Genomic DNA, 22,585 nt, shown 5'->3' on the forward strand with positions numbered 1-22,585 from the left:
GCGACCGAGAGAAGACGCAGTGAAACATCCCCCTCGCGAGGGGCACGATCAAATGCAGAGCATTTCCGGGGGCGTACGACGTTAAGTAGTTTGCGTTACGTTAATGTTGTTGCACTTGTGGCAACTGCTGACGAGAGAGCGCTCGTCAGCAGTAATTTGAATGAGTCAACGATATAAGGCGCGTTCGTAGCGTCCCATTTTGTGTCGGCTTTGTGGCGCAGTGGGTAGAGCACCATGTACATTGCGTTCCGCCCGCAGGGTCGATGGATCGAAACCGGGCGCCGGATAGTATTTTTTTTTATATAGTAGGGACAACGACGGTGCGGACTACGGACGTCAACGCGGGTGACATCGTGAGTTACTGAAATGCTCTGCATTTAAAAAAAAATCAGTGGCCTTTCGCTCTTAAAGAAGGATGATTAGTGAAGCTGGGCGCAAACCAAGGACGTTGACTTGGTCATCTGCCCACCATTCTCGCTTGAGTTGCCCTGCACAGGCGCGTGCTCAAGATCTGCTGTCAGAGAGACATTTAGGGGAGAAGCACCTTTGGACCTCGCTTTGTCCGTGGCTTGTCCCTTGGCGTCCGTGTACACAGTGTTGCGAATGCGCGAAGAGCATTGGATTGGATTGGATTACATTGAATTGAATCGGATTGGATTGGATTGGAATTGTATATACTGTACACACGCATTCTCACTCATTTGCATGCGCGAGTGGGCAATGCCATGGGTGATTTACGGTAAGAACGATCCCCAGTGCTTCGCGCACTCGTCATAATTCACGTCATGAAGATGCGTGAATTTTTTTTCGCTGCCTCGAATACGCCGTTCAGATGTATCAGTGTCAGCAGATTAAGGGCGTGTACTGCCCCAAGCAACCTATCTTCCCTTACTTTTACTTCTCCCCTACCTGTTTTCCTGCGCGTGTGCGTGGGGTGGCGCCGGAGGAGTTTCCGACTAGCCGTACTAAAAGGAGCCGAGGAGTGTTTGCCTCGCTTGGATAAAACACACAGTTCACAACCATTTTGATCGAGCACTTTGCCAGACGTGCTTACCAGGAAACACACACACACAAAAAAACAATGCGCCGATAACTTCGGACGCATTCCGCCAGCCATGATGGTAAACGAAAGACGCGCCTACTCTAATTGCGAGCTTTCCAAAAACTGAAAGGTCATTTCATGCGTCCGTCTGAGTAGTTGTTTGTGACGTCGTGCTGCCTCTACAAAAAGCCAACGGATAGTGCCTGTACTTGTCGTCGCCTTTTTGTGCCGTGGGATACGGAAAATGTTGTCGTTAAAATTGAAGATCTGCTTTTTAATACTCGCACCCTACGCATCACCATCGACATTACCCTTGGAAGGTTGCGGGGAAAGTACGCCTTACGAAGATGATCCAGCAAATTTCAACCGGCAACACATTGCTGACGTAGGTCTTTCTTTGGAAATTTTTATTATAGTATTGAGCGTGCACTTGATTGACTGATTGTAGGGTTTAACGCGCCGACGCAGCGCAGGGGATGAGACACTCCGTATAGTGCAGGGCTCCGGATTAATTTTGACCACCTGGAGATCTTTAACGTGCACCGAAATCTCGTACAAAAGGGCGTTTTTGCTTTTCGCCTCCATCAGAAAAGCGGCCGCCATGGCCGGGAATCGAACCCGCGACCTCGTGCTCAGCAGCGCAACGCCGTAGCCACTGAGCAGCGTGGACTTCATTATTTGCTTAGTCTTATTCGCACTGTAGCAATGTCAAAGAATGTTATCATCCGGCGAATATAAAAGTTATGTTGCGGAAGATATATGTTAGATTTGTTAAACCAAGCATGGCTACGGCCAGTAGCAGAGCACTGCGCTGCTCTTAAGTTAGCAGTACTCTGTAGTAATCGTACATATTGCTTCTCACAAACATCGATGCAGATTTGCTTGCTAAAAGTTTCTGCCTTGTTACCAAACGTTATCAAGTTTGTCGGGGCTACCAGTAATATGATATTTTGCATGCTTTCTTTTCCCGTTCATTCTCAGTCGTAGACCTCTTGTTCATACAATTAAAAAAAAACTGAAGCTTAACTGGTTTGCTGTGGTTCATTTGTTTTGTTTAGAATATTGCAACGCCGTCTCGGTCTTGTTTAAATACGTAGTATAAAATTGTCACTTCAGCATAATGTTGCGCTCCAGCAGCCATACACACCAGGAAGGTTAAATACAAATTTTACCAAGCTCGGAATGCATGTAGCTATTTAAGATATGTGGTTCGAATTATAACGCACCACCACCAGTCCCGCAATAACGTGGGGTTTGTTTTGTATTCTCCCTGCGTTCAGCCAAGTATCGGGGCGAACGTAAATGTCCCGTGTTCGTTAACACGAACACCAACAGGTCCTGGGGACAATGAAACGGCGTGGTGCACCCTAGCGCCTTACGCGCGAACACGAGCCAAGGTTGAACGACGGTGGAGGAGCATTGCGCGTGTGTTGTGGTACAGTAAAAGTTCGTTAATTAGAACTTGAAGGGGACCATAAAATTGTTCGAATTAGCGGGCGGCTGCTAAAGTGAATGAAAATCGCGCCACACTGCGTGAAGACAAAGAAGCCACCTCTGAACTCGTTATCGCGAGTTAGGCGCTACTACACGTTTATGGCAGGTGATTTTGTAAATAATGTTTCGTAAGTAATAATGGCATGCGCCGGAGCATTAGAACCGTTGGCGTGGGGCCCTCTGTAGAAGCGAAATAAGCTGTTGCCGGAGCGTAGCGCGCGCGCCACGCTGTTGTTTTTCAGTTTTGTTGTTTTGCATATCCACTAAGTTTTGTTTGGCTTGGATTCGCAACACGTTGCAACCACTCCGGGCCGACTTCACATGCCAGGAGCGATGGAAGCCAGGGGTTCATATATAGTTGTAATTAACCGTTCTGGATAACCGACGCGTTCGAATTATTGGGAGTTTTCTCCTATTTAAATATACAGGGCCGTGCCGGGACAAGGGCGTGAGTTCGAATTAACCGGAAGTTCGAATTAACCGAAACCGAATGAACGAGCTTTTACTGTATCATTATCATGAGGCTTCTCGCTAAGTCGTAGAATCTGGCGCTCGTCCTCTTGCGGACATCCTCAGCGGCGTAACCGATCCGGTCGTTTTTAAATGCCAATGTAACCCCAACACAGCGTTATTCTAATACTCTTCACTCCGCGAAGCTGGGAGGGTATGAGGTAATTTAAGGATTACCCGTCTTGTGGCCACGAAAGCACACAGATATTTCTGTGGTCGAATTTACAGTGCAGTTACTCTTAACCTCAGGTCTTTGACTCTCAAGCTTTTGGTGGCCATGGATCCCTTAAGCCATGCAAAGGCAGGTTACAGACACCATTGTATACAAGGGGCATAACCTGCACAGCAAGAGCACACTGAAGGAATTCTGAAAATTCTTTTTGCACTTACTAGATTTTGCATGCAACATGAGCGATTGTTTTTGGTCAAGGCTTGTGCTAATGCTTTTCTGCTAGCTGGGCGCCGTTGACATGACGTTTGAGCGAGTTTAGACAGATGGAAGCCGTAGGTCAGGTTCATCGTCACTAGCATTCCGCGTAATCGAATTCACATGAAAAACAAGAACGTTGATCAGCGGGGCAAAATATTTGCAAAGGCCAGTGGTACCGTGATTGTGTTCACAAATATTTATGTACGCCTGAATATATACGCACCCGTGCCCAGAAGACCGGCACGTCAGAGTTAACAAAACATGTCGTAAAGATGGTTCCGTGAAAGTCCTATGACCAAATCTTTTTCTAGGGATGGCCCGCGTATGTGGGTTCTTGTTAAAATGGATTCATTAACCCCATGTACGCGAGAAGAGTATTTACCGAAGATAGATGTTAGTGACTTCTGCACAGCTCATAGAGGCGCTGCGACACCAGAAAATGTTTGTTGTGTTTTGCAAAACACTGCAAATACAAGTTGAATGTAAGCTTGCTTGAGTTAACGCATAGACCTTTGGCTATTTTTGCAGAAACGTAGCGGTCCGCACGGGATTCCCGGTAGTACGCTGGTCACGATTTAAAAACTTCTACCTTCACTAAGCTTCGCAGGCGTGGCAGAATTAAAAAAAACGCGTCACTCCGGCCCTGGTTCTGGTAGGCGAACATCCTGTCTATCAAGATAGGAATTAGGAGACGTATGTGTCGGTATGATTTCGTCAACGTTGTTTTGCGCTCTACGTTTTACACGCATTGTGTCAGTGCTCTGGATCCTTTTTCAATTTACATGCAACTTTTAACTTTCAAGTAATCTTTAGGGGGATTTTTCATTTCAGATTTTGTGAAAGCAGCATCTGTTTCCCGCATGATTCTCACAGTACCTCGCATTCTCTTGTAGGGGATCATGAACGCAGAGATTAATAATAGCTTCTTACCTAAACCATTTTAAGCGCGTCTTTATTTTGATTTGGCGTATATTGTCACCAAGCCAAAAATGACGCAGTTGGCTTGAAAGAAAAACAAGTTTATTGCAGCGAACTTGTGCCCCCCAACAACTAAAAAAAACACACATGCGGCGAAGCAGCAGTCAACAAAGTGATGTGCACAGCGAGTGTTGACGAAAAGAATGCCGCGGCGTCTGCTCTGCGGGAATTTATCTTTCGGCGCGGGTGTTTCTCGAACCGTCGAATTACATCGAGAACACTGTAGATAAAAGAGGACTGTTCTAGGCTAGTGGCGTTAAGGCGAAACATTCTCACCATCAAATGAAATAATCCGTGCGGTATAAGAAGTAAAGAATGGAACATGCGCTTCACTCAAGACAGAGATAACACAACCCGGCGCAGCCGGGCGGTAAAAGCAAAAACATAAGCAAACAAAGCCAATGCATTGTTAGCGGCAATATGATACCGAAACCTAATCAAGTATACGGTAATCGTGCACCAGATATTGGAGCGCTTATATTTTAGCGGTGAACTCACACGTTGGCGGTTCTAGCAGTTGAAATAAATACGTTTATTTTAAAGGCAAAAGTGCGCCCGACAGCAAGTTCGTCAAAGCCAGCTTCAACGTCTTCGTTTTTTTCCTTCGCCTCCAGGCGGTCCTGAACCTTCTCCTTCTCCTTTGAGTGGCTGATCAAAATCCCCGCACATTCACTGTGTAGACACAGATTCTGCTTTCAACCTTGTACTCATGGCATTTATTTGGGTATTTTTACTTCCCGAAATTCTGGGTTGCTGCAATGCAAAAACAGCGTGATCTCGCCGAACCTGCCTCAAATAGTGTATAATTTAGTGCACAAGTGTAAAGAAAGATTAGATTTCTTTTTGTGCATTCAATACCACCAACACCCACTCTTCGGAATAATTGTTTGAAGGACCGCAGTACGGCACAAACTTTGCTTTCTATGAACCACTATAAAACAGTCCAGTGTTCGCTTACTGTTGCCTATTGCGGAGGCTCTGACCAATGAATAAAACAAGCGAGGAATCAAGAAAGTGAGCAAGAACGCGGCTGGTGAAAAAAAGCATGTCCCCCACCAGTAAGTGGGCAAGCATTAAGCAACAAAGCGGTCAAGAAGAGGGTAGCTAAGCCACCGCAAGTTCGAGAAAATGGTGCCTTCTGCTTAAAGCCTTAATCAATGAGAAAGCCGCGGTGCGTGGCACTGAAACCAAGCTGGTGATTCGAAGCTGCAGCGTGCATGGCCCTCCAGAGGTGTGATCGTTATTTTAGAATACTGCAGGTTAGAGCTAGGCAGTAGCATCAACATCATCATCATCTCAAATGTATTTTCTTGTTTACCGTGCATTAAGTATTGATATTTAAAAATGAAAACAGCTATTCCCTGCTAAGCTGAAGCTCACAATGCAAGGAGGGTTACCTTTCTGCCTTTTTAATAGTTTGGAAATTCCACCGTTTATTATACCGGAGGATCCTTTGCCAACAAGCTTACAGAACGAAAATTTATCAACCTGTATCGGAACAAAAAATGCATAATAGGCGAAGCGACCACAATTATACGTTATAATAGCTGTATTTAGAAAAAAAAACTAATGGAATATAAATAAAAAGTGGGCAAAGTAAAGTTACAACAATCAAATAACAACACTGAAAATGTCAGTTTTCTGTACCACCCGAGTACTACAAAAACAAAAAAGGCGAAAAAGATAACCCACAGAAAAAATATCGTAAAAAATAAAAATAAAAATTCCAAGCCCCTTCGTCTACGACGGCTACTCTGTTGGAATGCAAAAGTTTTTTGCGTGCGAAATTCAAATGACGAAGGGCCAATTTCAAAGGCGCTGCAATCGAAGTCCAAACGTCATAGGGTAAAGTTCGAACTGCCTGTGAGTCAAAGTCCCATCGCAGACGACAGCAATCGAACACCTCCGAAAAGCAAAAACGCCCGTGTGTACGAGATTTCGGCGCACGTTAAAGATCCCCAGGTGGTCAAAATTAATCCGGAGCCCTCCACTACGGCGCGCCTCATCGCCTGCGTTGCGTCGGCTCCTTAAACCCTACAATCAATCAATCAATCAATCAATCAATCAATCAATCAATCAATCAATCAATCAATCAATCAATCAATCAATCAATCAATCAATCAATCAATCAATCAATCAATCAATCAATCAATCAATCAATCAAACGAACACCTCTCGAGAAAGCGAAGCCCCCCTCACCCATTGTCGCCCGTGTTGGCATGTCGCAATAGCATAAATGTCGGCTTCATAACGTGAGGGAGCAAGGTTGGATTCCCACCCCGGGAAGCGTGTTTCCAAACGCTTCGCTGCACAGAGCACCCACGCGACATGTGTGATGCGATGCGCTTACATAGATACATAGACAATAGTACGGTATTCTCATTATTCCTGTGTAGCTTTTCTTCAAAATAGGGGATATTATGCGGATGGTTCTTGCAACAAGTTTACCTCATGCACTTTCAGGCGATTGGCAAATAGGCGAAAATAATTCACCACAAAAGTTAAGCCGTCACAGGTCTACGAAAGGTCGCCGGCCCTAGAATCTCGGGGGCGTATGAAACAATCAAATAATTTCTGGAAACTTGAGAATATTCATGCGCGCAAATCATTGTCGTTCTTCACAAAGAAGAAACATCACTTGATTCAGAAGACATTTGGGCTAGGAGATGTTCAGTGAACTTCTCCAAGCGCAGAAAAGAAAGCGAGCATGAAGAAAAAGCACAAGAAACATGAAGGCTGCAAGAGACTAACAAAGGAGTTCATCCGGGCTAAAAAAAGCAAGAAAACTTGCCAGGTATCTACATGCTTCACTGAAAATGTCGTCGAAAGAGCTTTCTGCCGCCGCTGTCACGTGACCGCCTCTCCCCTCCCTCGCCCACCTATCACGCAGTTCTACTATTATCTTTTGTTCCTCCCGATATAAACTCTATGGAAGTTTGTTGGGTTCTATTCAGTTTTCGCGCATGCGCACATCTGGCGCATCATCTGTTGGGAGATTTTTAATCTTGAGCTCGGAGCTCGAGGCATGGCCACAAGGCTCAGGCGCGAGGTAGTTTTGTATTTTGGGGCTAAAATAGTTTTAATGCGTTGTTTTTCGTGCTATAACAAAACATTCGCCCACTTTTTTTTCTGATTACAAGAACACTTAATATCAGCAATGTATGTGCACATTAACTAAAATGTGCTTGATGTTTTTTTTTGCTGAAAATTGTTTACAATTATGAAGTGTTCTATAGATTTAGTAGTTTGGAAATGTTTTTTGCCTTTTAAACGTCTCATTCAAGAATTGTTTTAACTTAAATTTTGGCCGCGCGCGTGAATTGAGGGGCAGACAAACAGAGACACATACAGAGAAACCAAAATCTATCCAAAACCAAAGACTATCGGCTTTAAAAAACAAACTCGGGCAAGAGATTGTGGAAGCCATCGCGATCGACGAAGCTGCGATGTCATGCGTCAACGTACCGTCCGTGGCCTGGCCCCAGAAGGAATTGTAGCTCACGATAATTTTTATGAATGACCTCGTGGCACGGTGAGGAATGTTTTGACGTATACATCCGTGTTCACTTTGAGCGAAAACGCAGTTGTTAGTAAGTGGCATGTACGCATCATTTGTTGTCTGTAGTTGTTCTTGTTGTCTGTTTCTTCGAAGTTCGAGCTGCTTTCCAAAAAAAAAATGTGGTTGATCCTTTCCTAGGACACGGTAAAACACGAAAGTGAACTGTGCCTTCACAGGAGCAGTTGAATGTTTATTGTGCATCGATATGTACTTGCACATCGCTATTTTATATTTCGTCGGTATGGCACCATTAGACGCATCAACATTAGACACTGGATTACACGCGCTGGAGAATTGCGTAAATACCATTGAAACCCCAGGCGCTCGCAAAACACGCAACCAAACCGAACTGGTTGTTAGGGAATCGTTTGGTGAAGTCCCAGTACGCTACAGTGAAAGGAGCATGACTTGCGGGTCGGCAGCAGCCTTGTGGGTATGCTTGGCGAGTGATGACTTGCTGGCGGGTGGCGTGTACGTCAGGCGTTTGCGTTGCGACGCGCTCAGCTTGTGGAACGTGAGAGGCAGAGTTCGTAGCTCGGTTCGCAGAGTTCGGCGGACGGATAAAAACAGCATCTTCCGCTGCTGCACGCTGCTCTATCGAGGCGCCAACTATCGGTGCTCATTAGCGCCATGACGCACTACTTCGCGTCACATCTACTAGACGGCAGAACCATCAGAATGGAAAAGTTTGAGGGTAGGACATAAGGCGCGTTCGTACAGCTACCCGGGCATGACTTCATGGCTCAGTCGGTAGAGCGTTTCACACCTCCCGTTGCGGCCGGAGTGATCGCGGGCTCGAAACCGAGCGCCGCTGCGCCAATTGACCTTTTTCTGGTGATGTCATTTCCGTGACGGATAGGACGTCGGTGAGGTTTGTGTACCCCGGCATAAAACACTTTCGTGATAAAAAAATATTTAATTTTCACTTATCGCTGCCATTCTACAGCTCCATTGAAAGCTTCGAAATATCGAAGAACTGCGTATTTCAGAATTGCGACAGATAAATCAATGACTGTATCTCCAGCAAACCTTTTTCACAAGACAAAAACCGACGGCGAAGCCTGAGCTTTCTCATATGAAGTGAGAATGCGTGAACATGTTGGACCTTCTATCACCCTGATGTTCAACTTCCTGTTGAACTTTCGGATCGCGCCCGTCACAACTTGATCAGGCTTTTGGGCAGCACCCTCCAAAGCTCGTTCCGCTCGCTAGCCACTGTCATTTACTGCCTCCAATTGCACTGTCTTAGAGCACTTTTTCCACCCTCCCCACAAACTGCCGTTTCACTTTCACGGCGCACGATCTCGGGCTCACGCTTTCCTGCTCGAAGACCATCCTTTTTTCGGCTACGTATTTTCTGAGCCTCCCGACGCGCGTGCTTGAAATGTCGAGATATACGGATTTCGCCTAAAAAAAGCGCAAGGGCTGGAGGCGGGCTTGGCCTGCGACGACACGCAACACAAGAAGGGCGCACTCGGTCAAGAACGAGTATGGTCTGAGAAGTTGGTTGGGGGCGGTTATCCGGGCCGTGTTCCGGGGCACCTAAAGCCAAGCGAGCATTTATGTCGTCCCTGGGGGATCCCGAGCGAGGCCGTTGTTTCTGTCTGACGGGGGCCTTGCTGCCTAGTCCCCAGACGCGAAGCCTTACATGCCGCTGTGCGAGTAAGGCCTAATATTGCGTAGCCAGCCTTAACGACTCCTCTCTGCACCCGATAATGGGTGCGTATCCCGGAGTAAGCTCCAGGTGCAGCACTGTAAGACAGATAACACCTTGGCCCCTCGTTACGTCACCGACATTAGCGGCCGTCGTAATCGTCGTTTCATGTGGTCACGGTACTAAAACGCCGGGAAACTCGTTTACGCCTCGCGCTAGAACGTAGCGCGTACTAAAAAACACCGGGACACTCGTTTACGCCTTGCGCTAAAAAGCTTCGTTCTTCGAACACAAGAGTCTTTTACAGCAAAGCTCTATACCTCTACGCACCAGCGGTTTCGTCTCCGTCGACAGATACGCCAAGGCACCAAGATTCACTTATACACTGCATGCTTCGTCCCAAGGTTCCACGTTAGTGAAGATGGCCCGGGATTTTTTTTTGTGTGCCTAAATAAAAGTGCTACTTTTATGTGAACGACGACACTCGTGCCTAAGCCTGGCGCGAGGTGCTAGTTGGTTTCCTGATCCAAATTTGACTTCACTGTCACACACACTGCTTTTACTTGTCTGGGATGTTCTTACTGCAGCGGAAGACATTCCATTTCCCCAACAGTACAGAACTGGCACTTTCGGCACGGTCTGAAGCATCAGTTAAAGGCAGTGATGGCCTCCGCGCCGCTCCTAAAGGAACCTGGAACATACCCAACCACCGGTATTCACGAAAATAATGTCTACAATTGATTTAGAACACTTTAATTAAGAACCACGGTTTGTAAACGTTAAGAATAGCCTGGGCTCGAATCCATGACGTTGATGATGATGATGGTTGGTGTTTAATGGCGCAAGGCCGACGAGGGCAAAGAGCGCCAGAGAAGTTATTTAATGAAAACAAGTGATTACCACAAAAGGTAGGTATAAAAAGAGTAAACCGGACATAGTAAGATCAAAAAAGATGATGGTGATGGCTGGTGTATAGGGCCAGATGTGATTACGCATGATAGGAAATGAGGTTTAAAAACTTAACATCTGACAAGTATTTAAAAACGCGTTTTACAGAAACCATGGCATCGTCACCTAGAAACAGAGACGGGTGTAGGGGAATATGTTGTCTGTAGAGTTCTCTGAAGTGTTTGTGTCGTGTTGTGTCAAGTTCCTTGCATTGTATGAGTATGTGGACTACGGATAGGCCCTCCCCACACCTGCTACACAGGGGTCTTGGAGATCCCGTGAGCAGGTGCGAGTGCGTCACATGTGTATGGCCTATCCGTAATCTAGCTAAGGTAACTTCAATGTGCCTGTTGTGTGAGTCAGTAGTGTATTGTCCCAAGTGTGGTTTTATTACGTGTAGTTTGTTGTCTGTCTGTTTGCTCCAGTCTGCTTGCCACGTTTTACGGAGTTGCTGTCTTATGTGTGGCTTGAGGTCTGTGTAAGGAAGTGTTGTTATGTTTACTGTGTTTCGGAGTGCAGCATTGGCGGCCATTTCATCCGCCAGTTCATTTCCGCCGATGCCAGAGTGGCCTGGCACCCAACACACAGTCACCTCAAGGTTTGAAGAATACGCCAGCATAATTGATTTCAAGAGAAGCTTAACTACATGGTTTTTCGATGACTTTCCGGATGATAATGCACGGACGACGCTCAGCGAATCTGTATAGATGATAGATTTAGGAATATTATGTTCAACTATGTGATTTACAGCCAGAAAGATGCCATATGCTTCTGCCGAAAAAATACTTGTCTTTGCATTCATGGCTCTACCTCCTTCAAAATTGGGTCCATGAGCAGCACAAGACACCGCAGTGAACGTTTTGGAAGCATCAGTGAAAAACTCTGCAGCCCTGTATTTATCCTGCAGATACATGAAATGCTGCTGAATCGCAATTCTTGGTGCCCTGTTCTTATCAAGATGCGTAAAAGGCAGGTCACAGAGCACAGGGCGCAGATTCCATGGTGGTATAAAATCAGTAATGGGTGTCTTGTGAATGTCTAAAAAGGGTACCTCATGCTCAGAGGCTTCCTCTCTTACCCTAAGTGAAAAGGGCAGAGAGATGGATGGACGATTTAAGAACAGTTGTTGTGAGGATGTGTTATTAATGGTGGAATTAAAAGGGTGGTTGGTCAGGGCCATGATTTTCGAGGCATACAACAAATCCATGTAAACCCTCTGGTGATATAGGGACCATTTATCACACTCGGCGTAGAGGCTCTCGACTGGGCTAGTGCGAAAAGCACCACATGCAAGGCGAAGACCCAGATGCAGCACTGGGTCGAGCATTTTCAGTGCCGTTTTTGTTGCAGACCCATAAATGACGCTTCCATAGTCCAATCGGGACCCCACTAGGCTTGTGAAAATACGTAAGAGGAGTTGCTTGTCCGTTCCATAAGACTGGTGGGACAAGATTTTAAGAATGTTGAGAGCCTTTAGACATTTATGTTTCAATTGCTTAATGTGAGGTATGAATGTAAGTTTTTCATCCAACACCACTCCTAAAAACTTGTGTTCCTTCCTCACAGGAAGCGAAACGCCATTAAGTGTAATGTCTGGGTCCGGATGGATCCCACGCTTCCTGGAGAAGACAACACAGGTGCTTTTTTCTGGATTAAGTTGAAACCCATTCTTGTCTGCCCAGCTGGCAAGTTTTTTGACAGCGAGCTGGACTTGACGCTCACAGATGGACATATTGCATGATTTAAAAGATACCTGGACGTCGTCTACATACATGGAATAAGAAATTGTAGGTGGCAATGCCTTCCCAAGGGAGTTCATTTTAACTATGAAAAGAGTGCAGCTTAAAACTCCACCTTGCGGAACGCCGTTTTCTTGTACATGAACCCTTGAGAGTGCGCTACCAACTCTCACACGAAAAGTTCTTTCGGACAAATAACTAGCAAGAATGTTCATCATGTTCCCTGAGACACCAAATGACTTCAGGTCACTGAGAATCCCGTAGCGCCAGGCGGTGTCATATGCCTTCTCAAGGTCAAAAAACACTGTTGTGCAAAACTGTTTGTGAATGAAAGCGTCCTTTATGTATGACTCAAGAGCGACAAGTTGGTCATTTGTAGATCGCCCCGCCCTGAAGCCTGCCTGGCAGCTCTCGAGAAGACCATGGTACTCTAAGAAGTACACGAGTCTCCTGTTTATCATCTTCTCAAAGAGCTTACACAGGCAGCTTGTCAGGGCAATGGGACGATAACTGGCGGGAGAGGAAGGATCCTTTCCTTCCTTCAAGAAAGCCACCACTATGGCCTCCCTCCATGAGCGAGGAACGTGCCCCGAAAGCCATATGTTGTTGTATAGATGTAGGAGTGTTTCAAGAGTGTCTGGGTGTAGGTGTTGTATCATGGTGTATGTGATTTTGTCTGCACCTGGAGCTGAAGGCTTACATGTGCTGAGAGCAAACTTCAGCTCATGAATTGAAAAAGAACAATTGTAAGAAGTGTGCGACTTGTTGTGATCACGCAGGGACTTCTTTTCTACAGACGTTTTGTGTTTCATGAAAGTGTTCGTGTAGTGTGCTGAACTGGACACGTGTTCGAAGTGTTGTGCAAGCGTGTTAGCCTGGTATTCAAGTGTGTCCCCTGTTGTGCTAACCAGGGGCAGGCTGTGTGTCTGTTGTCCTTTGAGCTTGCGTATACGTGTCCACACTTTGTGTGTGTCCGTGTATGAATTAATGGATGTCAAGAAGGTGTGCCAACTCTCTCGTTTCGCCTCACGGCGCACACGTTTTCCTAACGCCTTGGCCCGTTTGAACAAGAGGAGGTTACTCGACGTGGGGTACCGATGAAGGACACCCCACGCCTTGTTCTGGGCCTCTCGCGCCCGCCTACAGTCCTCATTCAACCACGGCCTCCGCTGGTTGCGCGGGGCACCAGAGGCGTGGGGAATGGACTTTTCGGCGGCGTCGAGGATGCGCGCCGTGAGGAGTTGGGTAGCTTCTTCAACGTGTAGGTGTCCTATGGATGTGTGGTGTAGTTTGGATGTCTCTGTAAATGTGTTCCAGTTAGCTCGTGCTTCATTGAACCTATTATGGGAAGAAGAACTGCTTGGGCCGTTACCTATATGTGTTAGTGAAGTGGGGAAATGGTCACTGCCATATGGGTCAGTGCCCACTCCCCACTCAAGACATGGAAAGAGAATTGCAGAACCAATAGCCAAGTCAAGACATGAGTATGTGTTATGTCCTATGTTATGGTATGTAGGCTGTTTATTGTTGAAAAGGCATGCTCCAGAAGATGTAAGGAATTTCTCTATCAGGCGACCTCGGGCATCCGTTCTGGAAGAGCCCCAAAGAGAGTTGTGAGCATTAAGGTCGCCTGTAAGGATGTATGGTTCGGGCAGTTGGTCAACCAGCGCCTCGAAGTCAGAGCTCGATAGTGAGACATCAGGAGGAATGTATATGGAGCATACCGTTATCAACCTATTAAATATTATTGTTCGAATTGCTACAGCCTCAAGGACAGTGTTCAAGGTGACAGGGTGGCATGCTAAGGATTTGCGGGCAATTATGGCCACACCGCCAGAAGAGTGTGTGCAGCCATCCCTGTCTTTCCTGTATACCAGGTAACTATTCAAGAAATTTGTGTGTTTGGAATTAAGATGTGTTTCCTGGACACACATTAAACTTGGCTGATTGGCATGCAGAATCTCATGCACGTCGTCAAGATTATTCAGAAGGCCTCTGCAGTTCCATTGAACAATGTTTTCTCTTCCCATTATGATGTGTTAGAGCTACTGGAGTGTGATTATTTATGTAGGGTCTTTCGGGGCTTGCACTCTTGGAAGGGGTTTTCTGACCTTCTCTACTGACCTGGACGTCGCAGCCCGTTCCTTCCGCTGCGATGAAAGCCGGAAGGGCTCGACGTCCATGTCGTCATCTGATGGCAAGGGAGTGGCCAGCGGACTGGGCCCCCTTGACGTGGTACCCTTTCGGGTGTTCTTTGCCTGCGCTGCCAGTGCCGAAGGCGTGGGGAGCACCACAGGTGGCACAGGCAGTGAGGCGGGGGAGGGGGTCGCTGCGACTGCCTCCGTCTCCATCTCCGTGCCCTTGCGTGTGCTTTGGGCCGGTGGAGAGGAAGCAATGGATGCAGCGGCATCCCCAACAGACGTTGTTGCCACCACAGCCGCTGCTGGGTGAGCGGGCGGTGCAGAGGTGGGTTGGGCTGCCATAGGCAACCCAGGGGGGGGCGAAGGCGGGACCAAGTCCGACTCGCGGTACTGGGTCCCCGCCGAAACCAAACGCCGCTCCGCCCCCCGGCGAGCTGCGTCGGCGTACCTGCCCAGAGGGAAGGAGGCGAACCTCTTTCGCGCCTCTGGGAAGGTGATGTTTTCGGTTATCTTAAGGTTAATGATTTTTCTTTCAAGATGAAACTTTTCACAAGCGCGAGAGTATGCTGCGTGTGGACCCTGGCAATTCGGGCAGGTGAAGTTGGTTGCAGTGCAGTTGTCAGAGAGATGATCATGCTGGGCGCATTTGGCACATGTTGTTCTGCCTCGACAGGAGTTGGTACCATGCCCGAACCTCTGGCACTTGAAACAGCGCCTCGGGTTCGGGATGTACGGCCGGACAGAACAACGGATGAAACCTGCGTTGACATGCTCGGGCAGTGTGCAGCGGTCAAAAGTCAGGATCAGATGTTTGGTGGCTATTTCTTTGTTCTCTCTCCTGATGACGATGCGCCTTACTGCTGTCACGCCTTGTTCTTTTAGGCCTTCGAGCAGATCAGTCTCTGTCTCGGTTAGGAGATCTGCCTCAGAGATCACACCTTGAGAACTGTTGAGGCTGCGGTGGGGTGTGACCCTGATCTCCAGATCTGCCATGCGGGTTTGTTTCAGGAGGATTGTAGATTGCTGCTTGGTTTTAACTTCAACTAGCACTTCACCAGTTCTGAGTTTTTTGGCGTCATATGTTTTGCCGATGATACCTTCAAGGTATTCAGAAACAAGAAATACCGATTGAGAGGAAACCGGCTTCGATTTGTCCACAGATTCCATGATCAAAAAACGAGGGTAGTTATCTGGCTTTGGGAGCGAGATAGAAGGCAAAGAAGGAAAAGATACTTCGGTGCGGCCCCTTTTAGGGGGCCGATCACGTCTGGGGGGGGGGGTTTGATTTATCCATATGGCATAGGAAAAAGCAGGGAGACGGGGGTACTTTCTTCCTTGACCTTACCCTGGTAGTCAAAGAGATCCCGGAGCTCCCTGCCTGGTGAACAGACAGGGAGCCCATCCGCCGGAGCTTGACCTGGGCTCCGACGGCCACCGTTCGTGGTTTCTAACCCTCCACCTATAAACACATCGCCACGGTTGGATCCAGCTTATGTTTGGGGGCTCGGGGTCCGCGGTATCGCCAGTACCGTCACCAAGATTACTCAAGGTGCCCCGTGCGGGGGAATCCATGACGTTACCAATGGAAGCACAGGCTGTAACTCCAATTCACTAGGCATTTCGACGTGTTTTTGCTAATATGTAACTACACGCATAGTGAAATGTTTGCCGTTTTTGTTTTAAAATTTTATTTGCTCATTTTCTTTGTGACATGCAAACGCCGCTGTCACACCTGATAACTATGTGTCACGATGAAACCTTCCAATGGAGGCTTAAACATTTGTATCTCCTTCTGTGCGAACCTATTTGCGCGTTTGAATGGGCCAACTATATTTCGCACATAAAACTATAGTGTATTTTCAATTCCAAACGCATCAAGTTATTAGCCCTACACGTATGACTTCGTTCGAACCGCAACTTCGTTTAATGTGATTTAAGGTGGTTATAAGGAGGTCTGAAGGCTTTAATCCTCACACGGGAAGACTAGCCTCGTCGCACCGAGTCCGCTCTTTGGAGAGTCGGCAGAGCTAGAAAACGAGCCGCTTCTTCTTCTTCTTCTTCCTAGATACCGCGATACGGCTGCCACGAGTTGCTGCCTCTTCCCTTTGTGTAACAGCGTCGATCATTCTTGGCGAATGACCGACGCTGGCTATGTTTCGCGACTCTTTAAATGGGGATGGCGCTGGCGACGGTTTTCCTTACCCTATACTGATTGAAAAAACAGTTGGTTATTGGATAACCAAGTGTATTGATTGGGGAAGAGCATTCCTTTACAATCACTTGCAGTGGCTTTGACTAGAATACCTACGATAAAAAATGAAAAAAAAAAGACAACACAAGGCTGCTTCTTGGCAGGTCAGTCACATACACTCTGTTTTTTATTTATTGTGACGTAACCACGATGAAGGGGAAAGAGACCAGTAAAGTAAAGGAATTGAGAGAATTTATTAAGGCGAGCTTATGCTTCTCAAAACAAAAGCGTAGAATCGACGGCGCCAACACAGCACGCGCATCCATCTCGTTCTTGCCCCCCTATAACTCGCCGTACGAGCTCACGCCGTGACAAACGGTTCGAGACGTTATGTCTTGGCCGCGCCGGCACACACCTGGCACTATATTACACATCTGGAAGCTCGCAGGGCAGCTGGCGTATTTTGAAATACCATCGGTGAAAACCTTTCGATATCGCTGTTACAACCCATGAGGATGTATGGCAGTGATGCATGCGTACGCCTACGCGGAAGCCATATCTTGCGGTTTCTGTCTGCCAAAAAAGCCGTGAGTGCTAACCCTTCAGCTCCAGCGTAATTAGAGAGTTTTATCACTCCGTGAGCTCTGTACTTTCCCTTTGTAGCGTGTTGAGCGGGACCCGACTGCGCCGGCGTGAGCGGGCACGGTCAGAAATACTCCTTCCCCCACCCCACCGTAACGAACGACTGCACGGGTTAGGCGAGGGCCACCCCGCAGGAACTAATCCACCCGACCGGAACGAATGCGGAAGTGCCCGTCCCGGTCACGGTCAACACGGTACAAACGGAACGGAGGACCAGACGGAGGGCTAAAACTTTCTAGTTTTGTCACGCAGGCAACCCCCCGTAGCGTAGCATTCTACTTGCTAAAGTGCCGCAGCATTTGGGAAAGAAAGGTGTAGGGTTTAAAACTACGAAAGAAAGGTCGGAAGTAGTATTTGTAACTTCGTCGCTTGCTGAAATAAAAAAAACCGATGTGAAGCATGTAGGTAAAGCTCAATATGGCGTGGAGGCCCTGCATGGTATTCCTTTTGCAAGGACTATTCCGCGGTGGATTTGATGTTAGCTGCACAAATTAATGTGATACATCACTTCTATGCAGTATTTTCTGTAACAGTATTGTGCCACCCAACTTAGGTCATTCTTAATACAAAGACAAATGAAGTTGGCTTTCTTTTCGCAGAGACCGTGTATTAATTTGCAATCCGTGTTATGGTTGAAATACTGCGCTTTATAACTTCTGTTTGGAACCAGGTAATGTTCCAAATTAGCTCTTCACATCGAAAAAGCAACTGAGAAGACAAGGAAGACACATCATATGTTTTTGCCACTATTCCGCAGAAAAACTTATCATCTTGCCGCGGTCATAGGAAACAAATATCTCCCTTCCACGAACAATGTTCTGATTTCAAATTTTTGATGGCTTGGTTTTCTTTCAGATGACTGGAATAGATGAAAGGTTGTTCATCACATCAAGGAATTTCAATACAACCACAAACAATCGTTGCCACTTTGCCGAAAAGGCGGTTCAGATTAGCGAGGGTTATTTTATATACACCTTAGGTTTTCAATACGAACACGCCCCCACCCTACTGTAAGTAAGAAACGGCTGAGTTGTCAACTCAGTGTTCCTGGTTATTAGAACTCAACATTTGCTCTCTTTCCACAGCTTGAAATACAACACAACCCTTAATACATCGACTACTACCGGGCATCCTGAGGACAACGCCGCAACGTACCAATATTATTTAGGTGAAGTAGATTTCTTACTAGTCTTTTGGGACCCACTGTGTTACTCTGGTGGTCTACTTGTCATTTTTCGTACTACGTGGGCAACCGAAGTCAATTTCTTTTTCTTTATTTAATTAGATATCTTCTCCTATAGTTTTTTCCCTGATCCAGGTAGCTCGTTTCCGCTCCCTGAGTTTCATTTCTAACATTATTCGTTCCATGGCCCGTTGAGCCGACCTAAGCTTCCTTTTTAGTTGTTTAGTAAGACGCCAAGGTTCAGCTCCGTATGCCATCACCGGCGGTATGCACTGGTAGTATATTCCCTGTCAGAGGGATAATTGTAGAATAATTTTCATTATTTGGGAGTGCTTGCCGAGTGCACACGAGCCCATCCCTATTCTTCGCCGGATTTCTGTCTTGTGTTTGGGGTCGGCACTTACCACCTGTACGATGTAATTATATTCTTCTACTTGTTGTAGCGTTTTGTTACATATGCTAAAGAGAGTGCTTTCGACATGTTTATTCATCATTATTTAGATTTGTTAGTACAGTCTAGTCCACTTATAACGATATCCAAGTGCCAAGAAAATCCCATCGTTATAACCGATAATCGTTATAAGCGGGTCGAGAAAAAAAAGCCACAAGAGAGATCAAAACATTTTATTAGCATGCAAGTGAGGTAGTGTAACTACTCGTTTGCAGAAAAGCCATAGTCAGTCAGCTTTGACTGCTTCACGCGAAGCTGACGCACATATTTTTCGAGAGCATCTAATTGCTCCAGGCAATTAGATGCTCGCCGCAGCGCCGCAGGCGAATCGGCCATGGCGTCCGAACGTTCAGTCCGACTCCACAGTGAAACTGGTGGAACGTTGAACGGAGGCAGATGCGGAGAAAAAAAAAAGCACTCAGTTCGGCGCGCAGAAAAGGCGAGGGAAACTTCCGAGCTGCGAGCAGTACGAGCCGAACTGGCCGAACCAGCCGAACGTTGGTTCGGCCGGACGCGTGGACGAGGCCAAAGCAGCGGCTCCGGGAGGGGAGTCGGGAAGAAAAGCTGCTCCTCCTCTCGCTTGGCGCAGTCGACTCGTTTTCTGAGGGGTGGACGGGATGCAAGGCGCGTCGCGTGCTGTCGGCGCCGAGTGCCGGCGCCAGCGCCGGCGGCAGCTCGCATTTTCGGCGCACGCGGTAAGCGGATTCAATCGCTATATCCGATATCGCGGTTTGGGAGCATCGTAATAAGCGGGTTATTTTACCATAGAAAGCATACAAAATTGGACGGTGCAATCGTTGTCCATCGTTATATCCGATATATTGTTATAAGCGGTATCGCTATAAGTGGATTCGACTGTATTTATCTTTAGCCCCACGGCCGTGTTTTTTTATTGCAGTTCCTCAAGCATTTTTGCAGGTGCTCTGCAGAATCACTTTCAAAGACTATGTCGTCTGAAACCTCGAATGGCTGAAGTATTCCCCGTTTATCCTTAATCCCGTGTTTTCCTAGTCAAGCTTTCTGAATACCCCCTCCTGACGTGGTGTGAACAGTGTTGGCGATATGGCATCTACTTGCCTTACACTCTTTCGGGTTGGGAATTTGTCATTATGCTTGTTAAGGATTATTCTGCCCGCACATTCCTGATCTTTTAATGGTTCCAGCACATCTGCGGTGTGTACTTAGTCAAATGCTTTTTGATAGTGTATAAATGCCATGTAAAAAGGTATATTACACTCTAGGTTATATCGCCGGCTACATAGTAGCCGGAGATATAACCTAGAGTTTTTGGGCACTCTGTAGTGCGTACGTAGCACGAGTTGGTAACTGCTAATTGCGTCGTAAAATCTTGACGAGAGAAAAATCATGTGTGACGACATCATTTCGTACAATGTACGAAATCAATTTCTGGTATCACCGGAAAGCACTACATTCTTACCATGCAGCATACTATATTAGTGAAAAAACAACTAGATAACAAGACCCTTTATTTTGCTCGCACCCAGAATCCACATGGATGACGGCTCGACAAGGCATATGCAGTGAACTCCCGTTAAGACGAACTCGAAGGGACAATGATAATTTGTTCGTCTTACCAGAAATTCGCCTTATCAGAAGCCCTCCCAAAAAAATAAGAATCGGCAACACACCCAAGTGCATGCAAATATCTTGCTTCAAGATAGTGAATGAAGTATATTACAATAGAGAAAAAAAATTATTTCAAGGTGCAACATTTCTTTTCAAGTGCTCTTGCCGGTTTTATCCAGTCCAAGCGGCGACGGAGAGCGTACGTCCGCTACATCAAGCGACAACACAGCGGATACGGAGAGAGAGAGAGAGAGAGAGAGAGAGAGAGAGAAAGAGAGAGAGAGAGAGAACAAACTTTTCTTTTAGGCAGGACCTAAATCCGGGTCCTGGTTTGAGTCTTCAATTTACCGGGTCCACGTAGTACTGGAGGATTCCCGTGCTGATCCGGTGCACATGTTCATAGAAGGCTTCCTGGGCAGCCTGGATGTTTACCGTCGACGCGGGAGACAGCCAGAGCTCTCACGAAGTGATGGAGACGAGGGGTGGGGCAAGAGATGGTGGGGTGCTGTTCCAATAAGGATGCGGGATGGATGGGTAGGAAGAACAGGTGGGACAGGAAGGATGGTCAGGGCGCCGATAAATGCGGTGAAGAATGTGATGGGAGGGGAGCGATGAGGTTTGAGCCTGCCGAATGAGGCACGCAGCCTCACGAGTTAGACGGCAACTGGGGGGTGGGTAGGACATGGGCGGACCCCGGAAAGGTGCTCGAAGAAGTGCGTTTGCTAGGGCGTTTCCGCAGCTTCCAGCGTGGCCAGAAATCCGAAAAAGTGTGAAACGTGGACGAGGATTCCAAGCAAGTATCGAAGTGACGAATTGAGTGGTGTGTGGGTGGGTCTCATGGTGAGCGAAATTACCAAGGGCGGACTGACAGTCGGAGAAGATATATACTGGCGTGGTGGTAGGGACAGTCAGTGTAGCGTGCTCTATGCAAGGGCAATGGCGTAATCTTCGAGGTAGGTCGAATCAGGTGGGGAAAGAAAGGAAACCGTAGCAGTGTCTAAAGAAAAGAGTTGGAGAAATGAAGCCGTGCCCGTTGAGTTTGAGGGGGTGTCGCTGGCATCAGTAAAGTAAACGATGGAACCACGGGAGAGCAGATAATGAAATCGTTTGGAGAGGGCCTGAACGCGCAGTGCACGACGAGCAGGGTGTCGATCAGGATTCATGTGACGGAGCAAAGCTCTACCCGTAAATTAGCGAAAGTGGCCCAAGAAGGGAGTTCCGGTGGTATGAGGGGTAGTTGCGAAGTGTGGTAGTTAAGAATAGCACGGCCTTGGGCAGTAGACTTCTGGCGTTCGAGGGTATTCTGCATCCCGAGTTCCAGAAGGGTGGCGCTGAGGAGGGTACTCCCACAGCGATGTGGTAAATTGTACAGAAGGAGGCCCCGAGGAACGATAGCTGAGATGGTGAGGGTTGCAAATACGGAATGTATACAGTATACGGGACATAGCAAAGCAAATGCGGAGCAGGTCATGTTCTTGCAGTCCAGCTCTTCGGTTGGCAACCCGGCGGAGGAGATGGGAAAGCTGAGTGATCTGATTGTGAAGTGTCCGCAGAGTCGGTAGAGAGCTTCCGGCATAATGTAAGGTGAGACCGAGGACCCGGGGGCTGTCAGTGTGTGGTAAGCGGCTGCCAAAAATTTGTACCTGAGGAAGAAAGCGGTCCGGGGCCACCCAACGCTTTCTTGCTGACTACGAGGAGAGCGGATTTCAAAGGGGAAATAGAGAGGCCGACAGATGTGACATAGCCTTGGATGACGTCACACGCTGGCTGAAGAGTGTTCTCCAGTTGACCTGGGCTGCCCTTGGTTGACGAGAGCGTCATGCATTCGCGTATACAGAGTAGGAGAGAAGGGGGATGTCATCTCAGAGTAGACGAAGTGAAGCTAAAGCGATTTTTAAAAGTGTGGGTAACAAGATGGAGCCTTGAGGTGTACCAGCTGATATATAGAATGTGGGGGGATAGGTAGAGCCTGTGATAGAGAAAGAAGCGGTATGGTTAGAGAGAAAGGAGCGGATGTAGGTATACATGCGAGATCC

General features: G+C 47.3%; 1 long non-coding RNA gene across 1 annotated transcript; it reads left to right on the plus strand.

Moving 5' to 3' along the window:
- Window positions 1–1,243: 1,243 nt before the first annotated feature.
- Window positions 1,244–18,498, plus strand: LOC144141748 (uncharacterized). The gene is made up of 3 exons (XR_013316687.1): window positions 1,244–1,427; window positions 18,184–18,338; window positions 18,414–18,498. It is a non-coding gene; the product is annotated as an uncharacterized LOC144141748 (long non-coding RNA).
- The last annotated feature ends 4,087 nt before the right edge of the window (window positions 18,499–22,585 follow it).

This window comes from Haemaphysalis longicornis, unplaced genomic scaffold (assembly GCF_048455015.1).
Source record: "Haemaphysalis longicornis isolate Haplotype H1 unplaced genomic scaffold, Haemaphysalis longicornis Haplotype H1 scaffold_6, whole genome shotgun sequence".
In the NCBI taxonomy this organism is placed as follows: Eukaryota; Metazoa; Arthropoda; class Arachnida; order Ixodida; family Ixodidae; genus Haemaphysalis; species Haemaphysalis longicornis.